Source organism: Adiantum capillus-veneris, chromosome 16 (genome assembly GCF_014529385.1).
Source record: "Adiantum capillus-veneris isolate H3 chromosome 16, ASM1452938v2, whole genome shotgun sequence".
In the NCBI taxonomy this organism is placed as follows: Eukaryota; Viridiplantae; Streptophyta; class Polypodiopsida; order Polypodiales; family Pteridaceae; genus Adiantum; species Adiantum capillus-veneris.
This window is the reverse complement of record NC_140946.1, coordinates 34,640,507-34,654,989: the sequence shown is the minus strand read 5'-3', so window position 1 is coordinate 34,654,989 and position 14,483 is coordinate 34,640,507. Positions and strand designations below refer to the sequence as shown.

Genomic DNA, 14,483 nt, shown 5'->3' with positions numbered 1-14,483 from the left:
GCATACAATGATCCGATGGACAGACAGATGGTTGTTCGATGCGTTGTTAATGATGAGATATTGGATCTTTTAGGTCTTTACACTTATATCTCTCACATGATTATGCTCGATTGTGGCAAATGCCTGCATCTTATCCCTGGTTGCACAATGACTTTTTGGGTGGGTGATTTAATCATGCTCCTATGGGTAGTGACAATACTTCTCTCCATCGCACATGCTTGCAGTTGAAAGAGTTTCATGGAGTAATTTCATAGTTGACTCTTTGGCAGTTGCTTTGCAGTTATGTCACGTGACGCATCCAACCCTATGTGTCCGTGGACAAGCTACAACATGATCAGGGTTCAGTTCAGTCAACTCAATCTAGAATAGGAAGTGATCTGGCACTTTTGTGAGTCTGTTCGCCGATTGTGCATGACCAGTCACTTAGATTAGATGCATATCCTCCGGTTGCACACAGCATGATCATGAGCATTCCCATCAGAATCCATCAGGGGAATTTTCTAGTGCATTAAAACCTATTTTCCCTATTTTTGACATTTTTCACTTATTTATTAAGTGACTTTTGTTGGGAACTGGGTAGGGCAATTTTGCTAAGATAATATACAAGCAAAGGCTAGCACTTTCTGGCAGATGAGGCGACAGGAGCATTGCTTAGCAGGCCGACTCTCAACAAGAACAAGAACAAGAACCTCTCTCAAGCAAGACTTCCCCTTGGTGGCATTTTTACCCACAAGCTCCCTAGCGTTTCCAGCCTTGAGTCTTGGGCGATTTCAGCCAGCAAAGGGACAGTAGCATCAACGTTTTCAGCTTTTGCATTGGCGCTTCCCACCCAGCAGATCAATGAGGAAAAGGCCCTGCAAATAGTGTTTTTGTACCCCAGCACCTAGCGTTTTCCAAGCAACCAACAGCCAGCCATTAGCAGTTTTGAAACCAGCTTTCAGTAGCGTTTTTGCCCAGAAAATCTGGCCCTTGAATCTGGTGTTTTCCACTCAGCCATATTCAGCGCTTTCCATTAGTAGATTCCAGCACTCTTAGCGTTTTTGGGCAGCAAAGTAAGCAGCAATTTCAGCGAACAAGTTAGCAAGCAAAACAGTAGCAGATCAGCCCGACGCCTTCGACCCCTTGCAGATTCATCAAGCGATCCGTTTTCAGCCGTAGCATCGTCCTCGTCGTCCACACCGTCGACCTTGACGTAGCCATTAGACTCATTGCATCAACCATTGTACCAGATTGTGCAATCAATAGTAGACCACTCTCGCCATCGAGGGTGCGGCCCTTGGAGGAGGGGTTTTACGTCGTCTCTGGTGTCGTATTCTCTTCTCTCTCTATCTCTAAGTCTCATGAACCTTCACGCACAGTGTCCATTCACTTTGTTTGTGTCCATTGCACTCTCTCATTAAAGAACGGAAGGCTCTCCCTTCCATAAGTAAAAGGAACCTTGAGCACAGTTCGGAGCACTCATCTTGAGCAAAATTCAACATTCATTCCGCTGCACCTTACAAGTTACATGTCAAACCAGGGGTTCTTCATTATACTTTTTCCCACAATACGCACTCTTATTGAGCCAAGCTAGATAGATGGTATGTTTTAAACATGAAGCAATATGGTGACTTCAAATGGAAACATGGGTTGATTATTTCCTGCAAGATTATGATCATCATCCTTTATGGTTGGGTTTGTAGTTTCGTCACCATCTATCCGATGTGCATTTGCGTTGTCAACGGTTGCTTCATGTCAATCAGAATTACTTGAGTCGTGATCATTTTGCAACCCTTATTCACAGATTTATCTCTCCTTTGTTGGCTCGTATGCATATAAGTATTGATGTGGCTTGGTATATAACTGTAATCAGAATGCAAGTGCTCATTGAAGAACATGTGAAAATTGCAAAATCTACCTATCAAGGGCTCTCTGAATCAGCTGAGAGATGACTGCTTACTTCTTTGGAACAAAATTTTCTTTCTCAGGCAAAAACTACTTTGATAGTTAATGACCAACGTGAATTAAATAAAGGGTAGGCAACGAAAGTGAATTGTTGTTTACTTTTCTTGCTCATCTAAAGAAGTTTTTCCTCTCCTACATTACCTGACTCTCATGTATTGAATGCTAATCTCAGCTTCTTGTATATATTTGTCCTATACTTAATAAGGTTGATGCATCTTCTTTAGAACTAGCATTTACCACTGAAGAGTTGGATAAAAATAAGTATCTAAGACTTGGGCCATTGGAAAGCCCCTGGTTGGGACGGACTTACTAACTATTACCTGAACCTGTTCTATGTGAGTCTCTTGCACATTGTAACTGGCCCGCCTACTGCCCAGACGGTGCGAGGCAGCAAAACACAGAGATTTTCAGTTTGACAAAGCAGATAAATTGAGGAGATATAAGACCATGTGTAACAGGCTTGGACACTCCAAGCGAGAAATCGCATGTGAGAAAACTTCAACTATAGAACTTGAAAATAGAGAGAGAAGAGGAGAGCGGACACAAAGTGGCGCAGATCTGCTTCCAGATGCACTCGCCCCAAAGACTGATAGCCCTTTCCGTATTTCTTTCTTGATTGATCACAACATGTACAACTGCCGAAGGTCTCCTCCACTATGCTCCCCAGCTAATCTCTGGAAGAGAGAGCCCTGGCCACTTATTTATATGTGTATAGGGGGCCCTAAATTGGGCACCCCCAAAAGCTGTAATCTTCCATAAGCAATGCCCTCCAAAAGCTCACACGTAGAACCCTTTTGGCTGGCAGTATGGACTGCCACGTGGCAGCCTGTAAGCTGTAAATTGCGATGCAGTCTGCAGAAGCTGCCACCAGCTTTGGATCTTTGCAAAAAAATTGGTCCTACTTTATTTTAAGTTTTTGGTCCAGCTTTTAGTGGCCCTAGGCAACTGTAGGGCCACTATAGGTACCACGCCATCAAACTTGTCACATACCCCCCTCTTGAAAGAAGAGTAATGGCCCTTGATTACGCTTGTAAAACAAACAAAGGACACAAAAACTAGCTCAGCACGCACTAACTCTTGTATACCTAGGCACCAGACCACACACATCCAACACTTGCATAAAGATGACAATCATTGTGAATAGTCACATCACATTCACATCGTTATCCCAGTCGAATCATGATCATTGTAGCTTATTTAGCAATCACATCCAGGCTGCGTTGATCTTTTCATGGACGTCTTGATCTAAATTTCGTTCCTATCACCCGTCAAGTGAAATAGATAAAATGTTGCAATCATTTCATCTTTTCGACACATACTCAAACAATACACTTATGAGAGAGCACATCTAACAAGTTCATTTTAGGAATTTCCATTTCAATGTACATCTTTTCATAAAGTCATTCAGTACAATACCGTCAACCTGTTAATATCCCTAAAATCTCATGGAAAAATTAGTGACTATATTCCAATCTGTTGACAAAGGAGTGGAGTGGCTCCCCTCTCGTGTAGCATGCACCGCACCAAATTCAACCCATTGATTCGTTGTGCACTTTCAGAATAGTCGGTGCTAAACCAAAAGCCAGAAGATAAAGCTGGATCTACTAAGTCATCCTCCTCCATCCACTTTGCATCAAGAGCCGGATAGTTCCAAAAGAACAAATATCAACGGACCAGCTTACCCTCCACTTCCCTTTCCTTGTGCGCTAGGACCTGTTTTGGAACGAAAATCTCTTCCGTTCCTTTGACTTCTAGTTGCTTCTGCATTGCACCTGCCTGCACCCTTTGTTTGGCATTGACCACTTTCTAGTTTGAACCAACTGCACTTAACTTTAAAAGGTCTCAAGAGACTCACATGAAAAGCTTGTGAATCTTCCAAGTATCTAACAACTTCAATCGAAAGGATACATCATTGATCTTTTTTTGTATCTAGAAGGACCCATAGTATCGCATACTAAGCTTTGGGAAAAACCTCTCCTTACCTTTCCTCCCTCTCCTTACCTTTCCTCTTCCATAGGCGTGCTTTCTCAAAGCGAAGTAGCACCCAATCATTCTCCTTCAACTGCCAGTCGAGCCAATGCTTGTCTGCTGCCTTCCTATGTCATGCTTGAGACGTCTACAAGGCCTATTTTACCTTGACAAAAGTAGTCTCCAGATCTTGAGTAGTGTTCTGCTTCAAAAATCTTGTCCTTGGTGCTCAAAAAGGGTCGACCCTTTCTGGCACCCTCAACAATCTCAATGGTGCCTTCCCCATAGATGTGTGAGCCCCATAGATGTGTGAGCAGTGTTGTTGTAAGAAAAGTCCAAATAGAGAGAAATACTTTTCCCATCAATTCTTGTTGTCAAAGATGTAAGACTTCAACAAGCTCAAAAGCACTCAATTGGCTATCCTCGAGATGAAACGGCGATGAGAAATTAAGCCGAGTGCCTAGATTCTCCAACATTGCTCTCCAAAACAAACTCGTGAATCTGGGGTCTCTATCGAACACCTGTAGGCATGCCATGTAGTCTGAAAATCTGTGAGAAACAATTTGGCCGTCGACTTTAATTATCTTCTTTAGCATGCTTGTTGAATCTATTAATGAATTTCCAAATACCATCATGCCCATTCAGAGTCTTTGGAAGATTGAAGATCAACCATTGCTATACTCTCCCACGGTCGGTCAGGAATAGGTGAAGGTTGTAGGAGTCCTGCCAATTTGTGTCTGTCAAACTTTACCTTTTGACACATCAAGCAATGCGCACAAACTCATCCACGTCCTTCTTGAGTTGAGGCCAACATAAATACTTTTCCAGCCCTGTCAAAGTACTCTCGATGCCTCTATGCCCACAAAAGAAGGATTTCGTCGACACCTTTATCCTCAAATCCTTAGTGAGACACAACATAGTCTTTCTCATTAAATAACCTTCCTCGATAGTATATCTTGCAACTATCTCCCCACTCTATACCGGGTCAAAGATGTCGGCAGAATTGGGATTTGTAGCATACTCATCTAGCATATCCTCAAAGTTTTGGTGATATATCGCCAAGATGGCCGACATCTGTGGCTTTCGAGACGAAGCCTCTAGCACCAAATTCTTCTTTCCTGCAATGTGAACAATCTAGAAATGAAATTGAGACAATATGTTCGTCCATCTCATTTGCTTATCTAAAAGCCGCTTCTAGATCAAGAAGTATCTCAAAGTCTGATGATCTGTAAACATTCTAAAATCTGTTCTAGGCAAGTAATGTCTCTGTAACAAACTTGGACACCCCAAGTCAAGATTCTACCGCGACCCAGCAGAGATTCACTTCAAAACAATTCAAACTTTAGTCGACACGGCCCGACGTAGTTCCATGCCTAGAGATATTGGCCCCAAAGACTGGCGCCCCTTTCGGTATTTCTTTTCATATTAATCTGTGTTCAAAGTACAAGAGAGCGGGCAAGTGCTCACTCTCAAACTCTGCGTCCCAATGCTTTGAGAAGTGAGGCCCTGCCCACTTATTTATTGGTTACAAGGGATGCCCAAGAGCAGAGCCCCAAAAGCATTCAACTTTTAAAAGATTCTTAAATAAAGCAATTGACCCAAAAGCTGTCCCAAAATTCAGCCAGTGCAAAATCAAGAATTCCGTACAGCTTTGTCAGCGTAAAAAGCGAGAATCCGTACGGCAAGCCACGTCAGCACTGTCAGGGCTTTTCACGCCGCAAAATCCGGATGCTACCACGTCAGCCTGTCGGCACTTGTCCGGGTCTGCTGCCACTCTGTGACTGTCCAGGAGCACCACGTCACCCATTTGTGACATACCTTGTCACAAACTGCTGACGTGTCAAAGCCCTGAAGAATGGAGCCAACTTGCAAATCCTGGCCGAGGGACCTAAACCCTAAGAAGAACAAGAAACAGAAGAAGAAGTCCTACCAACTTATGGGGACCCCGTTCGATGGGGCCCCAAGTGACATAAAGGATTAAAATAAAGCAAGACCCGCACACATGCGTAGCAGCTGATGACGTGGCAGTTTCCGGATTTTCCGCTAACAGTGCTGACGTGGCAGATTTTTTGCAAAACGCGCTAATAGTGCTGACGTGCAGTTGTACAAAATTCGGTGATTTACGCTGGCAGCTTTTGGGCGTTGCTTTTGCACCAAATGCTTTTGAGTTTGAAGGCTTTTCATGTAAACTGCTTCTGGGGCCTAGGGCCTTTAAATATGTGCTAAGGGCTCATTCTCTGGCGTGCTTATAGGAGAAGGTGTAGAGTCTAGAGTACCGGCTTGTATTGTGTTGATGCAATATAAAGAAATACTGAAAGGGGTGCCAAGGTTTGGGGCCAATACTCTTTGGGGAGAAATTCCACCACTCCGTGTCGCGTGTCATCTCTCTCTCAGTTCAGTTGTTATTGAAGTGCTAAAAGTCTGTTCAGTCTGTTCTTTTCTATTGACATGTGGTGCCCGTCTTGTGACATACCCCCCTCTTGAAAGCATTGTTATCGCCCTCCATTATGCCTGCAAAACAGACAAAAGCCATAAACTGTCTTAGCAGACACTAACTATTAGTACCGACGCACTAGGCACAACACATCTAGCACATGTGCCAATCGACAGTCACATCACAGGACATCACATGACAAATCACATTCAAAAATTCATTCCAAATCTCAGACCATGATTAATTGGCAACATGTTTAGCAATGGCATCTACATCCAGTCGGGACCTCACAGATGCCCGATTAACTAATCCATATTGCAATCATGTCTATAGAGATTTATGAGACCGAAATGCTGCAGTCATTTCGTCTATCAATTCCTGCACTTAAACAAGTCAAGTACAAATCAATCAGTATCATTTTCATTAAAGTCATACAGCAGAATAGTGTCAGCTCGGCAGTATTTTTGAAACCCAAAGGGATATCAATGACTCTATATCAAAATATCGGGGCAATCTATCGACAAAGGAGCAAAGTGACTCCCCTCTTGTGCAAACCCGCTGCACTAGATTCGCCCATGCTGAAATCGGAGTTCTATCGAAGTAGACTATGCTAAATCGAATGCTTCAAAGTAAAGTTCCACAATCTGAGGAGTATCTGCTAGGTCCTCCTCCTCCATCCACTTCGCATCCAATGCAGGATAGTTCTTGAATTTAACCAAGAACCGCCTCATCACTTTACCTTTAATCTTTCTATCTTTACGTGTCAGTATCTGTTCTGGAACAAGTATCTCCTCGCTTTCCTCCACTTCAGGTTGCTCATCTGGCTCCCCATCATCGGACACATCGCCTTTAAAAGGCTTCAAGAGACTCACATGAAAAGCATTGTGAATTCTCCAAGTATCGAGCAGCTTCAGTCTAAAGGAGACATCATTCATCTTTTCTTTTATCTGGAAAGGTCCATAGTATCTCATGCTAATCTTTGGAAAAAGCCGCTCCTTTCCCTTTTTCTTTCTCAGGCGTGCCTTCTCAAAATGTAAGAGCACCCAATCGTCTTCCTTTAATTTCAAATCGCGACCGTGTCGATCTGCTGCCTTCTTGTGTCTTTCCTGAGATTTCTCTAAAGCCTCCCGGACCTTGGCGAAAGCAGTGTCCAAGTCCCCCGTGTACTGGTCGGCTTCAAAAATCGTATCTTTCGTGCTTAGGAAGGGTGGAACCTTCCTAGCACCTTCAATAATCTCAAATGGCGCCTTCCCTGTCGAAGAGTGAATCGTGTTATTATAGGCAAATTCCACCAAAGGCAAAAACCTTTCCCATCGAGTCTTCTAATCCAAAATGCAATACGACTGATTTTGCAATCTCAGATTGCCCATCTGTCGCCGGGTGGAAAGATGACGAGAACTGCAACCGTGTGCCAATGTTCTCCCAAATAGCCTTCCAAAACAAACTCGTGAATCGGGAAACTCTGTCAGAGACAATTGTTTCAAGCATGCCATGTAATCTGAATATCTTGGCAATGAACAGTCTTGCTAAATGATCTGGCTTGACTGTTTTCTTCACTGGAATGAAATGAGTTTGCTTGGTAAATCTGTCAATAATAGTCCAGATATCATCGTGCCCACTCTATGTCTTCGGGAGATCAAAAATGAAAATCCATAGCAATCCTTTCCCAAGGGCAGGTGGGAATGGGTAAAGGCTGTAGCAATCCCTGTGCTTTATGCCTGTCAAACTTGACCTTCTAGCATACTGTCACAAATAGGTGACGTGGCATAACCCTAGACACATAAATGGGTGCAAACCAGACACATACACACTTTCTCATGGCAGACAGCAGTTTTGAAAAAAAACTACGGAAATTCCTATAGTGTCACGTGGCAGCAGCGTACGGACATCCCTGGAAATTGCGACGCGTTTTGCAAAGGCTGTACGGACTGATGACGTGGCAGCAGCGTATGGACCTGTAGCTTTTTGCTACGCAAATCCTACGAGCGATAGAGAGAGAGAGAGAGAGAGAGAGAGAGAGAGAGAGAGAGAGAGAGAGAGAGAGAGCTTTATTTTTAAGCTGCTTTATTTACCAACCAATGGCTTGAGAGATGATTGCTTTATTTTTGCAAGGCTTTTCAGTGAGAGCTTTTGGGGCTCTACTTTTGGCATCCCTTGTAAACCTTTATAAGTGTGGACAGGGCTTCCACTCTGCAGAGCTTCTGGACGCAGAGTCTGAGAGTGAGACCCTCCCACTTCCTTGTACTTTTGAGCACAGATTTAATACAAAATAAAATACCGAAAGGGGCGCCAATATCTCTAGGCACGGAACTCCCCCGTGTCGAATCAATTGTGAACTGTGAACTGTTTTGAAGTGAATCTCTACTGTGTCATGGTAGAATCTTGACTTGGAGTGTCCAAGTTTGTTACAGTGGTATCAGATACTCCTCAGATTGTGAACCTTTACCTCGAAGCATTTGGTTTGGCATAGTCTATTCCAAAATTGAACCCCGAACTCAGCTGGGCGGAATTTGGTGCAGTGGGTATGCACAAGAGAGGAGTCGCTCCAGAGTCCACTCCTTTGTCAGCAGATTACCCTAATTTTGATACTAAAGTCACCGATGTCTCTTTTGAGTTTCAGGGATATTGTGAGCTGACAGTATTCTACTGTATGACTTATTGAACTGGAATTCTCAATAATATGATACTGATTTGTTCTTGACTTGTTTAAGTGCAGGAACTTATAGACGAAATGACTGCAGAATTTCAGTCTGAAAGATCTCGATAGACGTGATTGCAATAAGGATTAGTCAATCGAGCGTCTATGAGGCCCCGAGTGGATCTAGATGTAATTGCTAAATACATTACCGATTAATCATGGTCTGAGATCCAAATCAATTTTTGAATGTGATGTCAAGTGATGTCCTGTGATGTCAAGTGAGGTCCTGCCGATTGGTACATGTGCTAGGTGTGTGTTTCTAGTACGTCGGTACTAACAGTCAGTGTCTGCTAAGACAGTTTATGGCCTGTCTGTTTTGCAGGCATAATCAAGGGCGATTACAATGCTTTCAAGAGGGGGGTATGTCACAATAGGTGACGTGGCATAACTCTAGACACATAAATAGGTGCAGACCGGACACACACACTTTCTCTTGGCAGGCAACAGTCCTTAAAAAAAAAACGAAAATTCATGCAATGCCACGTGGCAACAACGTACGGACATTCCCGAAAATTACGCCGCGTTTTCTAGAGGCTGTACGGACTGATGACGTGGCAGCAGCGTACGGACCTATAGCTTTTTGCTACGCAAATCCTACGAGAGAGAGAGAGAGAGAGAGAGAGAGAGAGAGAGAGCTTTATTTTTAAGCTGCTTTATTTACCAAGCAATGGCTTGAGAGATGATTGCTTTATTTTTTCAAGGCTTTTCAGTGAGAGCTTTTGTCCGTCGGGCCGTGTCGAATCAATTGTGAACTGTGAACTGTTCTGAAGTGAATCTCTGCTGTGTCGCGGTAGAATCTTGACTTGGAGTGTCCAAGTTTGTTGCACATATCAAGCAACTGCGTACAAAATCGTCCACGTCCTTCTTGAGTCTCAGCCAAAAGAAGTATCGTTGCACACCTTTCAAGGTGGTATCAATGCCGCGGTGACCCGTGAATGGTGGACAGTGGCATTCGGTTAGAACCTTTTCCCTCAACGTCTGTGTAAGGCACAACATCGTTTTCTTCATCAAGTAGCCATCCCCAATGGAATATCCCGCTACTACTTCCCCATTCTGTATTCGACTGAAAACATCTGCAAAATTTGGATCTGTGGCGTATTGATCAGCCATGTCCTCGAAGCTTCTATGATGAATCACGGAAATAGCCAAGATCAACGGCTTCCGGGACAAAGCATCTGCCACCAAGTTCTTATATCCCTGCACATGGACAATCTAGAAGTGAAACTGTGACAAGATGTTAGTCCACCGCATCTGCGTAAGCTACGACATGGCCCTCCTGCATTAAGACCACTCCTAGGTTGCTGCCACAAGCATCGCAATAAACCTCAAACAGTTTCTGCAAATTTGGCAATATCAAAACAGGACCAGTTGTCAACTTCTCTTTTGAGTATATTAAACACTGCAATTTCAAAGGGTCCCCAAGTGAGCAGAACACCTTTCTGAGTCAATCTCTGCAAACTTTCTAATGAACCACGGCCTGCATGTAATACGAGTGCAAATCCGAAATGCTTTGAATTTCATGAACATTCCTTAGATCTAGCCAATTCTGAATGGTCTTTATCTTGGCCGGGTCCATCTGTACACCCGCTACTAAGACGATGTGTCCCAAAAGTGTCTAGCAAGAAGAATCCACTTTTCTTCCCAATGATCACCAAAATTGTGTTTCCGCAGTGCCTTAAAACCTGTAAGAGATGTAACCTGTGTTCTTCTTCATTCTTGGAGTTGATGTCTTCAAAGAAGGTGCCCACAAATTGTCTATACTCTCTACAAATCCAGTCCATCATCCTATTGAATGTTGCAAGAGAACTCGTGAGACCGAATGGCATCACCAAATACTCGTACAATCCAAAAGATTTCCTGAACAGTCTTGTATACATCTCCAACCACTTTTCAATTCGATTCTGCTAAAACATGAAGAACCCTGTAGTATGTCAAGTATATCATCGATCCTGGGTATTGAAAATGTTGGTCCCTCGCCGGATCCATCTGGCACACATGACATGACACAAGCCATACTTACACACAAACGAGCGTAGAAAGTGGACATAAGACTCACCTCCCAGCCATAGAGCCAATACGGCTCACCCCCGAGCCTAGGAGCCTGCAGCCAATGGGCTAGCCTCTACCACAAGGGCTAGTGTCCCATACCACCACGCCCACACCAAACCGGTGTGCAGGTAGAGCTACCAAGGGCCTAGAGTCCAAGTGTGCTGATCACTCAAGATGCTCACAAATGAGACCTCATTCCTATTTATAGGACTTCTTGACCTCCCTTCAACTAAGGGTGCGTTCACACGCAAGATCAGTTCACATTGGCCAGGCATAATGCATGCGCCCATCCTGATGTCTGGGGACGTAGCACTTCCCCCCTTATTTTCAATTGTTGTCCTCAACAATATCCTTGGTGATGGAACCGGGGAAATGACTCTTCAACGAGCGTGTTGGTTCCCAAGTAGCGCTTAACTCAAGGCGATGCTTCCACGAAGCCTTTCAAGACAGGTTGACCCTTTGATCCAGAACCAAGTCGGGTTCAAGTGGAATATAACGAGTGATATCCTCCAAACTCAAGAGATCCAGTTTGTAAGAGACGTCACTAATCTTCTTGATGGTTTGGAATTGTCCTCAATATCGTGAAGATAATTTCGAGTATTGACCAGTACAGATTGTTTCAGAATCCTTCGGTACCTTAAGGTACACCCACATCCCCTCCTAGAGATTACGAGCATTTATTGTATGTCACGGAAGAAAGCGGCTACGGATTGCATCTTAACTCTCGTGAGTTCAGTAGCAATTGGGGGTTTCGGTTCATGACCAATCTCAGGAGACGCTAGCTGAATGGTTCCCTTTATAGGTGAGGTTTATTGGTTATAAACTCCTTTAGGTTTAGGTAGGGCGAACTATCCACCAACCCAACAAATAAATCATAAAATCATAAAAATGATTTATTCATAAACAGACCAAGGAATCCGTTTCTAGGGGAAACTATCGCACATCTGTCTACTCGAGAATCCGATCGATGCACGAAATGGCTTGTTGGATTCCTCTAACCTAAAACTATATGCACGTCATACCACATGCCCACCGTAGTGTAATAACATCTATCAAAACACGTGTACAAACCATTTATGCAGGAGGGTTCCAAAACTGGAAAACCTAATCTAATGGACTCGTCCGAACATGCAGATCCTACGAATAGGCTAACAAAACTGTTGGTACTAATCCTCCTAGGATTCTAGACACTCCTATCTAGGAAGAAGGGGAAAATTGGCTCTCGAAGTAGAAGAAGCATGTCGACGTGGCACATAGAGCCATGTGCACGTGACAAGTTATTAGATCCTAACCCTATAATGTCCTGCTACGTCACTAACTTGAGACTTCATTCTTTTATAAGAACTATGGCATAGAATTCCGATGACCATCTACCATCTAGTAAGTGGTTACCATCTAGAAAATTCAATGAGTACACATGGAGTTTTTGGAACTATTTTTGCAGTAACTTACTAACTTGTGATACATTGGAACTAAAAACTAGACCAACACGTTCCTCTAGACCTAATCTACAAGCTCGTGTTGCCTAATGCTGTCACAAGACAAGCACCACGTGCCAAAAGAAAAGAACAGACTGAACAATTTTAAGCACTTCAAATAACAACTGAACTGAAATAGAGAGAGAGACGACACGTGACACGGAGTGGTGGAATTCCACCCTAGAAAGTATTGGCCCCAAACCTTGGCGCCCCTTTCGGTATTTCTTTATATTACTGCTGATTCGCAAAATACAACAGCCCGGGAGCACCTCCTTTGCAATTCGCGAACTGAAGAGTGCTAGAGAGGGCCCCCAAGGCTCATATTTAAAGGCCCAAAGCCTAAAAGCATCAAATATGAAAAATTGACCCCAAAAAATCACTTTCCTAAAATTTCGAGATTTCCCTAAAAATCCGCCACGAATTCCAGAACGTCCGTACATGTGCCACATCATCATATTTTGATGTGCCAAGTCTCTTGAGTGTGTTCTGCTTTATTTTTAATGCCTTTATGTCACTTGGGCCCCATCGGACGGGGTCCCATAAGTTGGTGGGAACTCTTCTTTAAAAATAGGCCACTCGTCAAGACTTTGCAAGTCTGTAAAACTTCTTCTTCTTCTTTTGCTGCTTCTTCGTAGGGTTTCTGATTTTAGGGTTAGGGTTTTGGGCAAAATTAGGGTTTTTGATTTTAGGGTTAGAGTTTCAGACATAATTAGGGTTTCGAATTTTAGGGTTAGGGTTTCAGCAGAATTAGGGTTTCGACACGTCAACAGTTTGTAACATCTCCCCTTCTTGAAAGAGAATAATCGTCCTCGATTACAGCATATCTGCAAAACAACTCAAGTTAGCTCAAAAATTTCCGAGGGACAACCAGTTTGCTCTTTTTATTAAGGAGTTAGCTTCTCCTTTCTGCTCCTTTGATCAAGGAGTTAGCTTCTCCTTTCGGCTATTTTGATCAAGGAGTTAGCTTCTCCTTTCTGCTCTTTTGATCAAGGAGTCAGCTTCTCCTGTCGGCTGTTTTGATCAAGGAGTTAGCTTCTCCTTTCTACTCTTTTGATTAAGGAGTTAGCTTCTCCTTTCGGCTGTTTTGATCAAGGAGTTAGCTTCTCCTTTCGTCCAAATCGGAACTCTTGATATTCCGGCGTAGTAAAATTAGCCATCACACCCAGACCGTACTGATCTTCCACGAGTGTCTTGATGCACTAAAATTACATACCCAGGCAATCTCATCCAATTAGGAATATTCAGTAATTGGCACATCACAATGCAACACAAATGCTTACATATGCATGTTACAAGACACAACAAACAGCGCCGCTGTTAGGTGCAGCAGAATGAATGTTGTATTTTCTCAAGATTAATGATCTTTATTGCTCAAGGTTCCTTTTAGTTCTTAGGAAAAGAGAGAGCTTTCCGTCTTGTAGAGTGTTGTGGACACGAGCAAAGTGAGTGGATATTGTGAGTGCAAATGGATGAGACTGAGAGAAGGAGAGAGAAGAGATACGACACCCGATAGGTTGTAAAACCCTCCTCCGAAGGCCCCACTCTCGTCGGCGAGAGTGGTCTATTCTTTGATTGCACAAAGGTGTACAATGCGTTTGCAATGGACTATGCAACTTGGTCTATGCCGATGATGACGACGATGACGATGACGACAACGACGACGACAATGGCTGAAATCTGAGATCTTCTAATCGCTGAATTTCGGGACTGTTTCAGTGGCTGAAAATGGTTGTTTTGGCTGCGTTTTCTTGGCTGAAAAATGAGGTTTCTTAGGGATGAAAACTGATGGTCTTTACGGGCTGAATCTGCTACACTTTAGGTGAATAATGCCGGTCTTAATTTGCTGCTGAAATCCAAAAACGCAAGGGGCTGAAATTGGTCCTTCTGTCGCCGGGGTTCTGCAAATGCAAAA

The 14,483-nt window shown here is 43.4% G+C and overlaps 1 protein-coding gene across 1 annotated transcript in view; it reads right to left on the bottom strand.

Annotated features, from left to right (window-relative positions):
- The window catches only part of LOC147438841 (hydroxyproline-rich glycoprotein family protein), a 62,047-nt gene that overhangs the window by 37,303 nt on the left and 10,261 nt on the right, over positions 1-14,483 (bottom strand). The gene's annotated exons all lie outside the window — the stretch shown is intronic.